This window comes from Ranitomeya imitator, chromosome 6 (assembly GCF_032444005.1).
Source record: "Ranitomeya imitator isolate aRanImi1 chromosome 6, aRanImi1.pri, whole genome shotgun sequence".
NCBI classification, from domain to species: domain Eukaryota; kingdom Metazoa; phylum Chordata; class Amphibia; order Anura; family Dendrobatidae; genus Ranitomeya; species Ranitomeya imitator.
This window is the reverse complement of record NC_091287.1, coordinates 486894217-486910917: the sequence shown is the minus strand read 5'-3', so window position 1 is coordinate 486910917 and position 16701 is coordinate 486894217.

The window sequence follows — 16701 nt, the reverse complement described above, 5'->3', positions numbered from 1 at the left end:
GTCGGGGAAGTGGTGTGATGTATTGCTGGATATTAATATGGGTTTTCTCCTTATCTCATATATTTGCTTCGTCTAGCATAAATGTTATACTGCTCTTTATATCGGTCTATATTGAACAGGATATATGTGGTACTAACCATTAGGGATTGATAAGGTTCTAATTTAGATTTGTCTGTGATTATTGGAGATTATATATATATATATATAGTATATATATACATGTATATATATATATATATGACAGATATATATTGATCTATTCCTGGGAGTCTGAAACCGTTAATACACTATACATTTGATTGATGCAATATTTTAAAATATACCATTTGAATGTAAGATTTTAGTTGTTAATAGATGCTAAATAAAAATAATTTCCATTATGACAAATAGCCCGAGCGTATGACTATATTATATTATGTTCATTGAGAGATACTACTGTATAGCACCCCGGTCACTACTATTTTCACCAGTGACCACATTTTTGAACCTCCTTATTTGTTTTTGATTCAGTAAAATAAAAGAATGTAATTTTATTGAACTTTTCTGGACTTCTTTTTCTCCTGTTTTGTAGATGTATAATGGAGAGGCCAAACTAAAACATGTTTTCCAATGTACAAATCTGGCACTATTGAAATATTACATAGCTATATTGTAACATTGTTTGTTTTTTTTGTACCAGACGGCAATTAATGGTTAAACTCCATTCACCGAAGCAAACTTTCCTCATCCGTGTTTTTAACCTCCTTACTTTTATAGAAACATCAATTTGTAATGCAGTGTTTGATTAGCAGCAATATTTAGTAAGCTAATGTTCACTGTCCACAGCAGGAGGCTCTCACAGCTTGGCTGATGAGAAATGAACTGCCTAAAGCAAGCTTTTAATGGCAACTAATTTCACATATTTGATACTCAGCTCAGTCAACTAATGTGTATCTCAACCGTGACAAGACAATCACAGTTAGTTTTGAAAATCCTTTAATCTGTGATGCAAAACAACGTGCTGAAGGCAAAAGCAAAATACCCATTTTCCCCATTCCTTTGCCATAGCAAATTTGGATGCATATTGTAAGTTCAAACATACCTACAACCATGAAAATAATGTGGATTTATCATGTGGCTAAATATATTCATCAAATGAGATAAACGGAATTTGAAGGGAATATTTTTTGTGTGATAAGAATAATATATTTCTTTGGTCTTTTGAAATATGTTAAGTGCATGGCAAGGGTTGATCAAAGTAAATTTTTCGCTTATAAACTCTTAGCATGCCATGGTTTTCCATTGAGTACCAAAAAAACAGATGACTATGCAATGAAATGTGAAAGAAAATTCAAATACATAGTTTCAATATAGGGACATAAAATAAAAAGCTTTTTTTACCCTTTAATTTGCATTTTTTATTTGCTAAAAAAAAAAATTAAGCAACCACTTTTTGTGTATAATTTTTTGCAATTGATGTCCTTTTTACTCACTGTGTCAGCGAACCAGGGGCAATCTAATCAAATATGTACTAGGGTAGGGGCCAGAAGGAGGCTAAAGACCTCTAACTAGGTACATGTGAGTGCAGGGCCTGTAATAAAATTAGCAAAAGCAGCAGCAGAACAGACAGCTATATTAAGCAGTTACACAGGCACTACAGCATCAGAAATGGTAGAAAATTGTTTTATTTAAAAAATAATATAAAATTGCTTCACACATATTGGGAATGTGATATCATTACTCTTTCACATCCATTTACCGCATATTAACGGAGAACAAACTTTTACATAAGCGCAATTAAAGGGGAGTTATTAACACAAAATTACCTGTTTAAATCAGGTTTTTGTTTTATATATATTTTTAAAAAATGTCTTCTTTTCAAAGTACGATCTTTATTTAAAAGAAAAAAAGAGATTAATATTGGAATTTATACACTGGCCATTGGGTTGTTTTTTTTAGACCCAAACTTACTACCTTATTAGAAATATTTTTCTTTAAGGCTCCTTATGATCAGATGTTGAAATAAGATGACAGATAACATCTCTATACACAGCTGAAAACGTAGAATCTACCAATCGCAATAGCCAATGTCACAGCTGGCCCTGCTTCTTCTCCCTTCTCAATGACCTTTGCACACACTCATTAAACACATCAATGTAAAAGATAAGATGATTGTGGCTAATTGTGGCGTTTGCTGAAACAATATGAAGTTAGATTACAGAAAAGCCAGTGACAAATGAGAAAATTGAAAAAGTTCTATTTTTTAATTTTAGTATAGAGTGAAATATAAAAGATGACAAAAATGTTAAAAAACGTAATTAACGCATAAAAAATGTATTTAAAAAAATAAACCATTTTTAAATTAAATCTATGCTGGCAACAGAATACAAGATATGGGTGATTATAAATGTCATATTAAATAATTTGTACCATCAATTTCACAGTTACAGCATCACAAAAGCAAATGCAAACAATATGTGGTAGTGGAAAGAGTTAAGAGGTAAGTTTATAGGGAACAGATTTACTTAGCATCAAATGAAAAAGCTTTTAAATTTTACCATGGTAATATTCACATTGTAATATTGTTTAGATGGCTTGGGACCTGTGCAGTGTAGGTATGATGATGATGTATATGTGCGCTAAAACAAAGAGTCAGTGACTAGGAAAATGGGTGAGTCAAATGATTTGGATCTCCTGCTGCGAAGCCTTTCAGAGAGTAATTGCAATGTTTTTAGATTTAATACAGTCCTAAATCGATGTCAGGATTAAAGTGGTCCTGATTACAGTGATCAACATGATCAGGCCTTGAATCCCAATGACTTGTCTATCACAAGCTTTAAGAATGTACTAAATTCCTCTTCACCAGTGAAAGTACAAACATTCTGCTCTATGGGGAGCAAGGAGTCACGGATCTGGGTCTAAAAACTGCATTAGCTCGGAAACATGGAGAGCTGTAATTTTTAGCAACACTGCTGTAAAAATGACATAGATATAACTATGGATCATAGCTATCTAGATGTTATAGGTCATATTAAGAATTTGCAAACCAGGATGTGTTAGGGAGTGCAGATTAAAGCTAAGGAGGGTGCTAAATTTGCAAGTCATTGGACATTTGGAAGTATGTGCATTTGGGTTTGCATCAATCTAATCAGTGAATTAATATATGTACTAGAAATGAGCGGATCGGTCCACAGAGGCTCAAATTCAAGTCAAATGTGCTGAAATTCGTAGTTTCATGTGAATTTGAAGATTTTGAGATTTGATTCGTGGTTTGCAAAACGAAAAAACTTTACCATCAACAATTCTCACACTATTGAAGCATCAGAGAGTAGGCTAAAGTCACTTTGCGTTGCAGCGCGGACTTTCTCATGATGCCCTGTAGCTATGACATATAGCCGATTATCATACCCGTTACAGTGGTGGTCAGTACCTGGGCCATCAATGATCAGCGGTTCCCAGTGGAGGACAATTTGTGCGGCAGAGTCATTTTCCATCTCCAGAGTCACTGGGTAAGTTTTGTTCTCCTGTAGAGTGTAAGCTATTATGGTCAGAGGGGTCTTCTCTGTCTCTTCTCTTCCCCATGTGTATTTTTAAAGCAATTACAAGCTTTCCAGTATTGAAATTCACCCAGATTTGTCACAAATCAAAATTGGGTTTCAAAATTCTGTGAAGTTGGAATATTTGAATTTCAAAGATCCCCTCAGCTCTAATATATACAGTGAGGAAAATAAGTATTTGATACACTGCTGATTTTGCAATTTTTCCGACCTACAAAGAATGGAGAGGTCTGCAATTTTTATCGTAGGTACACTTCACCTACGAGAGACAGAATCTTTTTAAAAAATTCCAGAAAAATACATTGTATGATTTTTACATTTTTATTTGCATTTTATTGCATGAAATAAGTATTTGATGCAAAAAAATATTTGGTACAGAAATCTTTGTTTGCAGTTACAGAGGTCAAACCTTTCCTGTAGTTCTTGACCAAGTTTGTACACACTGCAGCAGGGATTTTGGCGCACTCCTCCATTCAGATCTTCTCCAGATCTTTCAGGCTTTGGGGCTGTTGCTGGGCAACATTGAGTTTCAGCTCCCTCCAAAGATTTTCTATTGGCTTCAGGTCTGGAGACTTGCTAGGCCACTCCAGGTCCTTGAAATGCTTGTTACGGAGCCACTCCTTAGTTTCCCTGACAGTGTTCTTCAGGTCATTGACAAGCTGGGAGATCCTGCCACAACCAAATGCGTTTACTGAGGGAAGGAAGTTGCTGGCCAAAGTCTTTAGATATACCGTATATACTCGAGTATAAGCCGAGATTTTCAGCCCAAATTTTTGGGCTGAAAGTGCCCCTCTCGGCTTATACTCGAGTTAAGGTGGGTGGCAGGGTCGGCGGGTGAAGGGGTGAGGGCGCTGAGGCATACTTACCTGCTTCCAGCGATCCTGACGCTCCCCCTGCCGTCCCACGGTCTTCGGTGCTGCAGTTCTTCCTCTATCAGCGGTCACGGGGGACCGCTCATTAGAGAAATGAATAGGCGGCTCCACCTCCCATAGGGGTGGAGCCGCCTATTCATTTCTCTAATCAGCGGTGCGGGGACCGCTGATAGAGAAAGAAGCTGCGGCACCGAAGACAGCTGTCCTTGAGAAGGAGCCGGACGCCAGGACCAGGTAAGTATCGCATAGTCACCTGTCCGCGTTCCAGCCGCCGGGTGCCGCTCCATCTTCCCGGCATCTCTGCGCTCTGACTGTTCAGGTCAGAGGGCGCGATGACGCATATAGTGTGCGCGGCGCCCTCTGCCTGATCAGTCAGTGCGCAGAGACGCCGAGACCGGACGCTGGGAGCTGCAAGCAAGAGAGGTGAGTATGTGGGTTTTTTTTTTTTTTTTTACTGCAGCAGCGACAATGGCAGAGCTTTCTATGGGGAAATATGAACGGTGCAGAGCACTATATGGGGCACAGCTATAGGGCAATAATGAACGGCGCAGAGCACTATATGGGGCACAGCTATAGGGCAATAATGAACGGCGCAGAGCACTATATGGGGCACAGCTATAGGGCAATAATGAACGGTGCAGAGCACTATATGGGGAACAGCTATAGGGCAATAATGAACGGTGCAGAGCACTATATGGGGCACAGCTATAGGGCAATAATGAACGGTGCAGAGCACTATATGGGGCACAGCTATAGGGCAATAATGAACGGCGCAGAGCACTATATGGCACAGCTATGGGGAAATAATGAACGGTGCAGGGCACTATATGGCACAGCTATGGGGAAATAATGAACGGTGCAGAGCACTATATGGCACAGCTATGGGGAAATAATGATCTATTTTTATTATTGAAATTCACCGGTAAATTCTGCATTTCCACCCTAGGCTTATACTCGAGTCAATAGGTTTTCCCAGTTTTTTGTGGCAAAATTAGGGGGGTCGGCTTATACTCGGGTCGGCTTATACTCGAGTATATACGGTATAACCCCATCTATTTCCCCTTCAATACGGTGTAGTTGTCCTGTCGCCTTTCAAGAAAAGCACCCCCAAAGTATCATGTTTCACCCACCATGCTTCATGGTTGGAACAGTGTTCTTGGGGTTGTACTGATCCTTCTTCTTCCTGCAAACATAGTGAGTGGAGTTGATACCAAAAATTCTACTTTGGTCTCATCTGACCACATGACCTTCTTCCATGCCTCCTCTGCATTATCCATACAGTCATTGGCGAACTTCAAATGGGTCTGGACATGTGCTGGCATGAGCAGGGGGATCTTGTGTTCACTGCAGGATTTTAATCCATGAAGGAGTAGTAGTGTGTTACTAACTGTAATGTTTGAGACTGTGGTCCCAGTTTTATTCAGGTCATTGACCAGATCCTCCAGTGTAGTTCTGGGCTGATTCCTGACCTTTCTCAAAATCATCCTTATCTCATGAGGCGAGATCTTGCATGGAGCCCCAGACCGAGCAAGATTGACAGTCATCTTGTGTTTCTTCCATTCTCTAATAATTGAGCCAACAGTTGTTGCCTTCTCACCAAGCTGCTTGCCTATTGTCCTGTAGCCCATCCCAGTCTTGTGCTGGTCTACAATTTTGTCTCTGGTGTTTTTAGACAGCATTTTGGTCTTGGCAGTGGTGGAGAGGTTGGAGTGTGATTGACTGTGTGGACAGGTGTCTTTTATACAGGTAGCAAGTTTAAACAAGTGCAATTAATACAGGCAATGAGTGCAGAGTAGGAGGGCTTCTTAAAGAAACACTAACAGGTCTGTGATAGTCAGAATTCTTGTTGGTTGGTAGGTCATCAAATACTGTACTATTTCATGCAATAAAATGCAATTAAATTATTTGCCAATCATACAATGTGATTTTTTGGTTTTTATTTTTAGATTCTGTCTCCCACAGTTGAAGTGTACCTATGATAAAAATTACAGACCTATCCATTCTTTGTAGGCGGGAAAACTTGCAAAACTGACAGTGTATCAAATACTTATTTTCTCCACTGTATAATACATATATGATACAAGGCTAAGGTATTCAGGGTGGTTTCCATTATTCATTTAATCATATAATATACTGAGAAACAACCTCAGTTTTCCAGTATATAGTGAAAATCTCTGTCTCCTGTGAAGCCCAAGACACAAAGATGGTGGAGAATGAGGCAGCCCATCAGCTCTCGTGTTGCAAAGGAAATTGGTGATGGGCGCCCAAATGTACATCCGACCAGGAATGCTTCTTAAATGCAGTTGTAAGATATTTATACCAACATGTAAGTGATTAAACTGCAGTGACTAGAGACACTCTACTTGAGGCTGTTAGAGGTAGGTGGTGGTTGAATAACACAGTCAGCACATGATCTATATAGAGCAGGCTCTGCGCTTGAGCCAGCTCCAATCATCTGCAACCACTCCATGATGTAATAGTATTTAATGGAGCAGGAAGGAGATGACCTGCAGAACAAACATAGTTTTTAAAGGCCACCAGTTAACATTAGATACGCATTTTACTGATGGATGTGTCAGAGCTTTCTTGTGAGTTTTATGCAGACCATGTCCTCATTTACAGGTCACAAACCGTTCAAGCCCTTTAATGCATTCTGAAAACTTTATTTTCCACTCACTGGATTTTCATTGAGGCTATGTGTGTTGATAAAACAGCATCATGCAAAAAAACCTTTCTGAAATCGCTAATTCTCAAAAGGTTTTGGGTGGCATTCGAGGTCCCCCGAAAATTAATTATGCAAATTGGATTTAAGTTTCATAAAGAAGTATTTTTTTCATTTTTCAAGTAAACTCATAGATAGTTTGTGCTTTAGGGCTCTTTGGATCACTGAAATCAATCGTAGACACCTGCGATAATTAGTTTGCCAGGTGAGCTAAATCAAAGGCAAACTAACTTGAGGGCCTGTGAACATGTTAAAGATTCATAGCATTTGTGTCGCAGATTTTTTCTGACCTCATTTGTCACAAACCCTGAAGGGTTTCCTGATGCCAGTAAAGGTACCAAGAGTCCTGAAGTCTCATGCACACATTGCTTATTTGTTACTTGCAGGTTTAGTGCAGATTTAAATCTGAAGCATGTCAATTCTTTCAGCAATTTTGCTGCAGATTTCATTCGTATTATGGGTAAGTTCACACTTGTCATTCTTTCAGTTGATTTTTTTGCAGTAAAACCTGATCTCTTGGCAGGATAGAAGCTGCAAAACCTGCTTTTTTCTGCATGTTTTTTCTTGCATTTCTTGCTGTCTTTTTTGCATGCTAGATTTATCTATTGTGTATGCTGTTATAGTACTGTGAAGAGATTTGTGGCTGAGCACAGACAGGTTTGTGCAGATAAAGGCATAATGAAGAAGGTTTCTGTCAGTCAAATACATTATATTAAGAGTCCAGCTGCTAAAATACCTTTACAAAGCAGCAAACAGGTATTTGAAGCTGCTGGTGCCTCTGGACTCCCATGAACATCAAGTTGTGGGTTCTGCCAGAGGCTTGCAGTTGTGCTTAAACCTACTATTCGGCCACTACTAGACAGTGCTCATTAGCAGAAATCACTGCACTGGGCCAAGACATAAATGAAGAATAATATTAACCTCTTTCTGATATATGACGTACTATCCCATCAAGGTGGGGTAGGCCCGTATGCCCACCGATCGGGGCCGGGTGTCAACTGACATCCGGCACTATGTGACAGGAGCTGTCATGGACTGCTCCTGGCACATTAACCCCCGGCACACTGTGATCAAAGATGATCGCAGTGTTCCGGTAGCATAGGAAAGCATCGCGCAGGGAGGGGGCTCCCTGCGTGCTTCCCTGAGACCCTCGGAGCAATGTGATGTGATCCCGTTGCTCCGAGGGTCTCCTACCTCCTCCTCCCTGCAGGCCCCAAATCCAATATGGTCACGGAGCTGCTTCCGGGTCCTGCAGGGAGGTGGCTTGCAAACGCCTGCTCAGAGCAAGCGCTTGCAAGCGTCCCTGGAGTGCCTGTCAGATCGCTGATCTGACACAGTGCTCGGCAAAGTGTGGGATCAGCGATCTGACCCTAAAACATGATGCACCCCCCTTGGGCAATGTTATAAAGTAAATAAAAATATTCACATATGTAAATAAAAAAAATACTAAATAAAGGTTAAAAAAAATATTGTTCCCATAAATACATTTCTTTATCTAAAAAAAACAAACAAACCAATAAAAGTACACATATTTAGTATCGCTGAGTACGTAACTTTTGGGGTCCAATTTCTCTTGTTACCCTTGGAAAAATAAAAATTTGGGAGGCTAACAAATATTTTTGTGGGAAAAAGTTATTTTTTATTTTCACGGCTCTGTGTTATAAACTGTAGTGAAACACTTGGGGCTCAAAGTTCTCACAACACATCTAGATAAATTTCTTGGGGGGTCTAGTTTCCAATATGGGGTCATTTGTGGGGGGTTTCTACTGTTTAGGTACATCAGTGGCTTTGCAAATGCAATGTGACACCTGCAGACCAGTCCATCTAAATCTGTATTCCAAACGGCGCTCCTTCCCTTCCGAGCTCTGCCATGCACCCAAACGGTGGTCCCCCCCCACATATGGGGTATCAGCGTACTCAGGACAAATTGGACAACAACTTTCGGGGTCCAATTTCTTCTGTTACCCTTGGGAAAATACAAAACTGAGGACTAAAAAATAATTTTTGTGGAAAAAAAAGGATTTTTTATTTTCACGGCTCTGCTTTATAAACTGTAGTGAAACACTTGGGGGTTCAAAGGTCTCACAACACATCTAGATAAGTTCCTTAGGGGGTTTACTTTCCAAAATGGTTTCATTTGTGGGGGGTTTCAATGTTTAGGCACATCAGGGGCTCTCCAAATGCAACATGGTGTCCCATCTCAATTCCAGTCAATTTTGCATTGAAAAGTCAAATGGCGCTCCTTCCCTTCCAAGCTCTGCCATGCGCCCAAACAGTGGTTTACCCCCACATATGAGGTATCGGCGTACTCAGGACAAATTGTACAATAACTTTTGGGGTCCATTTTCTCCTGTTACCCTTGGTAAAAAACAAACAAATTGGAGCTGATGTAAATTTTTTGTGAAAAAAAGATAAATGTTCATTTTGTTTTAAACATTCCAAAAATTCCTGTGAAACACCTAAAGGGTTAATAAACTTCTTGACTGTGGTTTTGAGCACCTTGAGGGGTGCAGTTTTTAGAATGGTGTCACACTTGGTTATTTTCTATCATATAGACCCCTCAAAATGACTTCAAATGAGATGTGGTTCCTAAAAACAAATGGTGATGTAAAAATGAGAAATTGCTGGTCAACTTTTAACAACAAAAAAATGTTGGTTCCAAAATTGTGCTGATGTAAAATAGACATGTGGGTAATGTTACTTATTAAGTATTTTGTGTGACATATCTCTGTGATCTAAGGGCATAAAAATTCAAAGTTGGAAAATTGCAAAATTTTTGCCAAATTTCCCTTTTTTCACAAATAAACACATGTAATATCAAATAAATTTTACCACTATCATGAAGTACAGTATGTCACGAGAAAACAGTGTCAGAATCATCAACATCTGTTGAAGCTTTCCATAGTTATAACCTCACAAAGGGACAGTGGTCAGAATTGTGACAATGTGCCCGGTCATTAACGTGCAAACCACCCTTGGGGGTATAGGGGTTAAAACTGTCTTGTTTACTGATGACTGCTGTGCAACCCTGAATTGTCCAGATGGATGGAGTAGTGGATGGTTGGTGGATGGCCACCATGTCCGAACAAGGCTGCAACATCAGCAAGAAGGTGGCAGAGTCATGTTTTGGGCTGGGATCATGGATTGAGGGCTGGTAGGTTCCTTAGGGTCCCTGAAGACCCTAACTCATCATTTTATTCCATGGCACGAAAAGAACTGTGCCATGCGCAGCAAAAAAAAAGTATCTTCATGCATGGCAATGCATCATCTCAGGCTGCAAAGAATAAGTCTGAGTCATTGTTTGCTGTGGGCATAAAAGGAGAGAAACTCGTGGTGTGGCCATCATCATCCCCTGATCTCAACCCTATTGAGAATCTTAGGAATCATCAAGCATAAGATCAATGAGGTTAGGAGGCAGTTCACATTGATACAGCAACTCTGGGAGGCCATTCAGACATCCTGTAAAGAAATTTAAGCAGATACTATCCAAAAACTTACAAGTTCAATGGAAGCAACAATTGTGAAGGTGATATCAAAAAAGGAGCCAATATTAACATATAACTTGAACAAGATGCCCCAATAACTAAACACGGAGGACCGTGATTTAGACAAATATGAAAGAACAAAGGTCCTCCAGAGAGGAATCATAAAATGACATAATCTTTATTTTAATTTATAATAAAAAAAACACTTAATTAAAAAATGTTTTATTGGAGATGGAGACAAACCATGCAGAAATGGAAAAAGCAAAACACTGGACAAATAATAAGCACTTAACTCTGGAGAGAATAGATATTACCTAAAACACATTATAAAATAATATATATGTGTGCCTTTAAAACGAGTATACAGGGATTATTGCCCAAATAGCACCAATTAGTAAATAAAGTGCAAAGTGCAAAAACAATTGTGCTATGCAAAGTGATTTAAGACACACAAAAATAAATTAATAATGTTAGAGAGCTCCAGAGACTGTTGGAATTTGTTCCTGACTAACTCCTTGTAAGCATAATAGAACACAAGTGTGGTTAGAGAAAATAAATAACAAATCACAGAGGAAACCAAGAACAAATAGTGCACAGCATAGCTTTAAGACCACATAGTCTGTCTATATAATGCAAACGGGTGAAAGTTAGGGGAAGTCATACTTGAAATTCAGAAATAGTCCAGCGTACCCCTTGACGCGTGTTTCGATAATGATCTTCCTCAGAAGGGCACCAACAACATTTTTTTTAATGAAGTGTTTTTTATTATAAATTTAAATAAAGATTATGTCATTTTATGATTCCTGCCTGGATGACCTTTGTTCTTTCATATGTAACATGTAACTTGGCCTGTTAAGATGTTTTTGATTGAAAAAGATTTTGATTTTAGTAAATGTGACCGAATGCTGCAAATTCAGCAAATGACCATGTTCAATTCTTTACAACCTATACAATGTTTGGAAACTCTGTTCTGCATAAATAACTTGGAACAGAGCATTTTGAGTTTTTTTAGTTAAAAAAAATACTGTTATCATTGGGAGGTTTATCCAATAAAATATGATTTATCCTCTAATGGTTGATGATTTGAACATAACACTGACTCATTTGTACCAACAAAAAGTAGCGTTTGCATCATAATTTGGAATGTGGTATATAATATAGAACAACAAAATGAATCCGAAATGCACATGGGAAGGCCTCATTGGTGATATGCAACCAGTGAGCAGTGGTTGGTTACTTGAGAAGTTTCCAATTCAACAAAACTGCCTATCTGGCATAAACGATATCCAAATTATGGATATCATATTTGGCTTGCATCAGTTCATTTATTACATTTTGGTGGTTAATCTCCTGAAAAGCTGAGCTTAGAATAGATAAATTGGTGGTACATTAAAATACCAAAGATGAAACTAAGCCCCTCTTTATGGTGCTGAATTTTGCCACCCATTGTAGAAGAACTTGGGGTTTGTTTCTCCTCCACATCCTTTCCGTGACTCATTCTCCATCCCTGTGTTTGCTGTTCACATCACTTTTCTGGATCTGTTCACGTCAAGGACATTGCTTACATGGTCTCTTTTAGTTTATCCTTGATCCTAAATGATGCAAAGAAAAGTACCTTCAACCACAAAGATCATGACCAGGGTGAAATAAACCCTCTGAAGCGACATTTTCTGGATCACCTTTTCCTAACCATTTAGATGGCTTTCTAGTATCAAGTTATGCTTGAACTATCCTTAGAATGATCTGATCAGAGGGGTACGACACTCGGCAACCTAGTAGTCATCTGTCACAGGACCCCTCAGCTGCTGAATGTTAACACTGTATGAACCAGGAAAATCACTGTGTAGTGGTCATTCTTGGTACTGCAACCCAGATCCTAATGACTTTGGTACCTACGAATGGCTACTATCTTTGTACTGGACAACCCCTTTAATGCAAAGTACAACTTTAGGGTATATTAAACCATAATGAGGCCAGAAATACTTGTCCTTCCTCAAATCAGTGGTATCTGAAACTTCATCCATTTTCTGATATTATCCACCCTATGCAGTAACTCCTGATAATAACTGTTGTGAGTTCTGTTTTTGGGCTCCCTCTGGTGGTTACTGATGGTACTGGGTGATTTGTGTTCTGCTGTCTCTGGTGTCCACCTGTTCTATTAAGATTTGGGAGTTTCCTATTTAACCGGGCTTTCTTGTATTTTCCCCTCCGGCTATCAAGGTTATCAGAGTGTTTTGTTACCTCAGCTTCTGGCTTCAGTAATCTTCAGGACAAGCTAAGTTTTTGATTTTCTTGTTCCACGTTTTGATTTATTTTTGTCTTGTCCAGCTTGCATATAATTGTTTCTTTGCTGCTGGTTGCTCTAGCGGGCTGTAATTGCTCCTCATGTTCCATGAGTTGGAACATGAGTTCAAGTAATTACAGGATGGTTTTTTGAAGGATTTTTTGCTGACCGCGCAGTTTACTTTTGTATCCTCTGCTATCTAGTTTTAGCGGGCCTCATTTTGCTGAATCTGATTTCATACTGTGTTTGTGCCTTCCTCTCATTTCACCGTCATTATACGTGGGGGGCTGCTATTTCTGTGGGGTATTTCTCTGGAGGCAAGAGAGGTCTGTGTTTCTTCTAATAGGGGAAGTTAGATCTTCGGCTGGTGCGAGACGTCTAGGATCAACGTAGGCACGTTCCCTGGCTATTGTTATTTGTGTGTTCAGGTTTAGGGTCGCGGTCAGCTCAGGTTCCATCACCCTAGAGCTCGTTGGTGCTTGTCCTTTTGTGATTCCCTGCCATTGGAATCATGACAGTATAGCTGGCCAAAAATGTTTGGGCTGAAGTGGGAGGAAAAGTAGTCTGAGGAAGTTTTTTTTTTTTCTCCTCTGAGGTTGCTGCCTAGCCCTAATTGCAGCCTGGCTGATTTTTTTTTTTTTTTTTTTCCTCCTCTTAATCCTTGAATGGCTCTGACCTTAGCTGTTTATCATGGACGTCCAGAGTTTAGCTTCCAGCTTGAATAATCTTGCTGCTAAGGTTCAAAATATACAAGATTTTGTTGTACATGCTCCTATGTCTGAACCTAGAATTCCTATTCCAGAGTTCTTTGCTGGAGATAGATCTAGTTTTCTGAATTTTAGGAACAATTGCAAGCTGTTCCTTTCTTTGAAATCTCGCTCTTCTGGAGACCCTGCTCAGCAGGTTAAGATTATTATATCTTTCCTGCGGGGTGACCCTCAAAATTGGGCATTTGCATTGGCACCAGGGGATCCTGCGTTGCTTAATGTGGATGCGTTTTTTCTGGCATTGGGTTTGCTCTATGAGGAACCTAACCAAGAGATTCAGGCTGAAAAAGCTTTATTAGCTCTCTCTCAGGGTCAAGATGAAGCAGAAATATATTGTCAAAAATTTCGGAAATGGTCAGTGCTTACTCAGTGGAATGAGTGCGCCCTGGCTGCAAAGTTCAGAGATGGCCTTTCTGAGGCCATTAAAGATCTTATGGTGGGGTTCCCTGCGCCTACGGGTCTGAATGAGTCTATGACTATGGCTATTTAGATTGATCGGCGTTTACGGGAGCGCAAACCTGTGCACCATTTGGCGGTGTCTTCTGAACAGGCACTTGAGACAATGCAATGTGATAGAGTTCAGTCTAGAAGTGAACGGCAAAACTATAGGCGGAAAAATGGGTTGTGCTTTTATTGTGGTGATTCAGCTCATGTTATATCAGCATGCTCTAAACGCACAAAAAAGGTTGATAAGTCTGTTGCCATTAGTACGTTACAGTCTAAGTTCATTCTGTCTGTGACTCTGATTTGCTCATTATCATCCATTTCCGTCGATGCCTATGTAGATTCAGGCGCTGCCCTGAGTCTTATGGATTGGTCATTTGCCAAGCGATGTGGGTTTAGTCTTGAGCCTCTGGAAGTCCCTATTCCTTTGAAGGGAATTGACTCTACACCTTTAGCTATGAATAAACCTCAGTACTGGACACAAGTGACCATGCGTATGACTCCTGTTCATCAGGAGGTGATTCGCTTCCTGGTGTTGTATAATTTACATGATGTTCTAGTACTTGGTCTGCCATGGTTACAAACTCATAATCCAGTCCTTGACTGGAAAACAATGTCTGTGTTAAGCTGGGGATGTAAGGGGGTTCATGATGATGCATCTCCGATTTCTATCGCTTCATCTACTCCTTCTGAGGTTCCTGTATTTTTGTCTGATTATCGGGATGTTTTTGAGGAGCCTAAGCTCAGTTCGCTTCCTCCTCACAGGGATTGCGATTGTGCTATAGATTTAATTCCTGGTAGTAAATTTCCTAAAGGTCGTTTGTTCAATCTGTCAGTGGCAGAGCATACTGCTATGCGGGATTATGTTAAGGAGTCCTTGGAAAAGGGACATATCCGTCCATCTTCGTCCCCTTTGGGAGCAGGTTTTTTTTTCGTGGCCAAGAAAGATGGGTCCTTGAGACCTTGTAAAGATTATCGTCTTTTGAATAAGATTACCGTAAAATATCAGTATCCTTTGCCTTTGTTGACTGATTTGTTTGCTCGCATTAAGGGGGCTAAATGGTTCACTAAGATTGATCTCCGGGGTGCGTATAATCTTATACGAATAAAGCAAGGTGATGAGTGGAAAACCGCATTTAATACGCCTGAGGGCCATTTTGAGTATTTGGTAATGCCTTTCGGACTTTCTAATGCTCCTTCAGTCTTCCAGTCCTTTATGCACGATATTTTCCGTGAATATCTGGATAAATTTATGATTGTGTATTTGGATGATATTTTGGTTTTTTCTGATGACTGGGAGTCTCATGTTCAGCAGGTCAGGAAGGTGTTTCAGGTCCTGCGGGCTAATTCCTTGTTTGTAAAGGGCTCAAAGTGTCTCTTTGGAGTCCAGAAGATTTCTTTCTTGGGGTATATTTTTTCCCCTTCTACTATTGAGATGGATCCCGTCAAGGTTCGGGCTATTTGTGACTGGACGCAGCCTGCATCTCTTAAGAGTTTGCAGAAGTTCTTGGGGTTTGCTAATTTCTATCGTCGTTTTATAACTAATTTTTCTAGTGTTGTTAAGCCTTTGACGGATTTGACTAAGAAGGGTGCTGATGTTGCTGATTGGTCTACTGCGGCTGTGGAGGCCTTTCAGGAACTTAAACGCCGGTTTTCTTCTGCTCCTGTGTTGCGTCAGCCTGATGTTTCGCTTCCTTTCCAAGTTGAGGTTGATGCTTCCGAGATTGGAGCGGGGGCGGTTTTGTCGCAGAGAAGCTCCGATTGCTCAGTGATGAAGCCATCTTTTCTAGAAAATTTTCGCCCGCTGAGCGGAATTATGATGTGGGTAATCGGGAACTTTTGGCCATGAAGTGGGCATTTGAGGAGTGGCGTCATTGGCTGGAGGGTGCTAGACATCGTGTGGTGGTCTTGACTGATCACAAAAATCTGATTTACCTTGAGTCTGCCAGGCGTCTGAATCCTAGACAGGCTCGTTGGTCACTGTTTTTCTCTCGTTTCAATTTTGTGGTTTCATACCTGCCAGGTTCAAAGAATGTGAAGGCGGATGCTCTTTCTAGGAGTTTTGTGCCTGACTCCCCTGGAAATTCTGAGCCCACTGGTATCCTTAGGGATGGGGTGATTTTGTCGGCCGTCTTCCCAGACTTGCGACGTGCTTTGCAGGAGTTTCAGGCGGGTAAACCTGATCGTTGTCCGTCTGAGAGACTGTTTGTTCCGGATAGCTGGACCAGTAGAGTCATCTCTGAGGTCCATTCTTCTGCGTTGGCAGGTCATCCTGGAATATTTGGTACTAGAGACTTGGTGGCCAGGTCTTTTTGGTGGCCTTCCTTGTCTAGGGATGTGCGTTCTTTTGTGCAGTCTTGTGGGGTTTGTGCTCGGGCTAAGCCTTGCTGTTCTCGAGCCAGTGGATTGTTGTCACCTTTGCCTATCCCGAAGAGGCCTTGGACGCACATTTCCATGGACTTTATTTCGGATCTCCCTGTCTCTCAAAAAATGTCCGTCATCTGGGTTGTGTGTGACCGCTTTTCTAAAATGGTTCATCTTGTACCCTTGCCTAAGTTGCCTTCCTCCTCTGAGTTGGTCCCTCTGTTTTT